Genomic DNA, 3,384 nt, shown 5'->3' with positions numbered 1-3,384 from the left:
TTTTTTTTTTGTCTTGCTCTTAGCCCTGTTCCCCTGACCCCCTGCAGCCCTTACCCCCTTGAAGGCCTCTCAGAGAGTAGCACATGTGGAACTTTTATGTGGTTTTATAGGGCCTTTTATTACCCTGTGGGCCTCATCCTCTTCTTAAGAAAGAGACCGGTGGTTAGGTGCTGGCAATGAAAATTATTTTCTTGAACACCAGCTTGTTTTCTGAAAGTTCTGCTTATTCCGTTGGTAATTATGAGACTAAAGGATCCTTTTTTTTGGTTGACTCATGAGTGCTGTAGTCTATGGAACAAACATTTCATGGTTTTGAGGAAGAAAAGGGTAGGGATAGAAGTAGGGAGTCTGTGTTTTTAAAAATGTCCTTAAGAAATGCTTAGAGAATTAATGAAAATGTTTTTACTGCTGATTTAAAGAAAACCTGGTATCTTGAGAGTCAGAAAATATCTAAGCAATTCCTAATATCTATGTCTGATTTTGATGTACAACTTTGGCCTATCTTTTATTGCCTGCCAAAGTTCAGCAATTCATGAGCAATGTCATGTTTTTTATCATGGCCACACACTACCTGTGCTTGTATGATTATTTAAATATTTTCTTTACATAATGTACCTTTTAAATAGTATTTGGGTGTAAGGTAAACTACTCTGAAAACATTACTACTATAAACAGAAGACAAATATGTGCTGTAAAGAGACAGTAACTACTAAATAAAAGGAAACAACAGTTATTGATTTCTTCTGTGTTAGAGTATTGTAAAGTATGGGAAATGTGTTCATGATTAACACTGAGACTTTATTCTTACTGGAATCAGAAGGAATAACAGAGAAACGAAAAAAGAGTGCTTTTCTCATTCACCTTGTGGATCACCGGTGTTCAGCGCCAGGCCAGTGTACCACCGCATACCCACCAGCTAATGTGGAACAGGTCCTACTCTTTGGGAAACACTAGCCCACTGTGTGGCTGGGGTAAGGTGGTCCAAAGTCCACCATGGGCATTGGTTCTAGAATGGCTATTTGTTTTTTAAGTTGGTTTTCGATGTATTTGAAATACGTATCTCTAGCAAAAGAGAGATAAAAAAATATTTGTTCAGTGCTCACTTCGGCAGCACCTATACTAAAATTGGAATGATACAGAGAAGATTAGCATGGCCCCTGCGCAAGGATGACACGCAAATTCATGAAGCATTCCATATTAAAAAAAAATACTTGTTCAGGGTAACTAAAGTCTAGTTGTGGAACTGGCCAAACATTGAGTTTAAGAAACCAAAGTTCTAAAAGATCAAGAGGGAAAACTTGAGAAAAGCCAAGTTTCAGGATCCATAATGGGAGCCAAAAATGGTCACTGAAATAGGATTAAAAGTCTGGAGAAAGTAGAATGGCCATAAAGTCAAAAGTGAAGTGAGAGGGGTATTCCAGAAAAAAGTGTTTGTGATTGGAATAGAGGTATTTGAAATATTCCTCCACTGACTCATGATTTACAGGAGAGTCTGCCTGGGTAAAATGCTGGGTTAAATCAGGGTAGAGGAGGGTATAGAAAATCACTCTTAAATAATTAGTACTTAGTCATAAGACACAAGGAAGAGAACTGCCCAGCTCACCTACACACACCCACATGCATTACAGTGGTACAGGGGTTGGAAAACCTCACAGGTTTTCTTAATCATAAACAAAATATTTCAAAAGATCTATGTCCCAAACTTTTCCACACAACCAGTCATGACTTCATTATGTGGATCTTCCCACTGACTCCTCATGGATCTATGCTCCTTATATTCCCACAACAAATACCATTCCCCATCCTGGGGTTCTTCAGTGTTTGGGATGGAAGGGACAGCCTTGAAGATGCATAAATAAGCTAGTAATATTTTCCTCAATGGAAATTTAGCAGCTCTGCCAGGAGCTCTCTGCAGCATGCAGGTTGTTATTCCCCAGGATGGATGGGATGGCGAGAAGCTGAGGGTCGATGTTTCATTAGGCCCCTATCTCTTCTGTGGTTGGCTAGTGCCTGGAAGTTTCTAACGTTGCAGTGTACTAAGAATGACTTTTATAATCAATGTGCCTTTCATGTTGAGCACAAGATGAATATATGAATTAATCTGATAAACATAAAAAAATCTATTTAACAAATATTATTGAGGACTTACTATGTAAAGAGCTCTGTGCTCAGGACTGGGAGTACAGTGGTAAAACAGCCCCTGCTGTCAAGGAATTTATTATTTGGAATAGGACAAATAAGCATATACCTATCACAATGATATTTGGAAAAAAACCCAACTCTGATAAGGGTAAGGACTGGAATGCCATGGAACATGTAAGCAGGCCCCTGACCAAGTCTTCTACAGTTAAGAAAGGCTCCCATATAAGCTGAGAACTTAAGGCCAAGTAGGAATTAGCTATGAGAAGTCTGAAGGGGGAGGTTCAGGGAGAGGGAGAAAGAATATTCCAGATAAAGAACCCTAGAAAGCCTGGAAGTAAAGGTGAGCATGGGGAGTTTTGAGAAATTTCAAGTAGCTCAACCTGGCAAGAGGTTGGGTGGTGGGTGGAGGGCAGAAATGGAAACCGAGCTGAAGAAGAAAGAAGGGACTGGAATGCTGCATGGAGGAGTTTAGATTTGCCACTGAGTGAAATAGGGAGCCACTGAGGTGTGAAGAGCACAAACTGAAGCCTGGGAAATGAGACTGCCTTGGGATGGAGGATGGGAGGGCTCACATAGGCAAGGCACACAGGTGAGGGATACCCTGGCCAGACCGAGCCTGAGGGTGCAGGGGCTGTGGGTCGCATTTGTCAGCTAGGACAGAAAGTAAGGTAATGTCACCAGGATCCCTAGTGGCTGACTCTTCATGTGCAGGTGGTTCCCTTGCCAGCAGAAAGGACTGTCTATACTGGCCGGGCGCCGTGACAGTGGCTGGGATGGCCATCATGCAGAGGAGAGGTGTGGGAAGTATGGAAGCCTTTTCATTTTTAATCAAAGAACGTAGTTTTTGAAGGTGATCTGGAGGGCACTTGGCTAAGGATTCTGCATTACTTTGCTACTGTAATATCTCTGGTGTGCTTCGTGCACCTGTTTAATCATGATGATGGGTCCTTGGCGTTAAGAGGCCATTCAGTGGCACATCTAAACTTCAAGCGGCCTTCCAGTCCCTTCTTCCTTCTTCAGCCTCAATTTCCATCTCTGCCCTCCACCCACCACCCAACTTCCTGCCAGGTTGAGCTACTGAAAGTTTTCAAAACTTCCCATGTTCACCTTTGCTTCCAGGCTTTCTGGGGTTCTTTTTTCTGGTATATTCTTTCTCCCTCTTCCTGAACCTCCCCCTTCAGACTCCTCAAAGCTAATTCCTACTTGGCATTAAGTTCCCACCATCTGGTAATGGTATTAATA

At 41.9% G+C, this 3,384-nt stretch overlaps 1 non-coding gene across 1 annotated transcript; it reads left to right on the top strand.

Moving 5' to 3' along the window:
• The first annotated feature begins 1,095 nt into the window (after positions 1-1,095).
• Positions 1,096-1,202, top strand: LOC118932930 (U6 spliceosomal RNA). Its single transcript, XR_005032958.2, has one exon. It is a non-coding gene; the product is annotated as a U6 spliceosomal RNA (small nuclear RNA).
• The last annotated feature ends 2,182 nt before the right edge of the window (positions 1,203-3,384 follow it).

This window comes from Manis pentadactyla, chromosome 1 (genome assembly GCF_030020395.1).
Source record: "Manis pentadactyla isolate mManPen7 chromosome 1, mManPen7.hap1, whole genome shotgun sequence".
In the NCBI taxonomy this organism is placed as follows: Eukaryota; Metazoa; Chordata; class Mammalia; order Pholidota; family Manidae; genus Manis; species Manis pentadactyla.
This window is presented reverse-complemented; position numbering and strand designations above follow the sequence as displayed.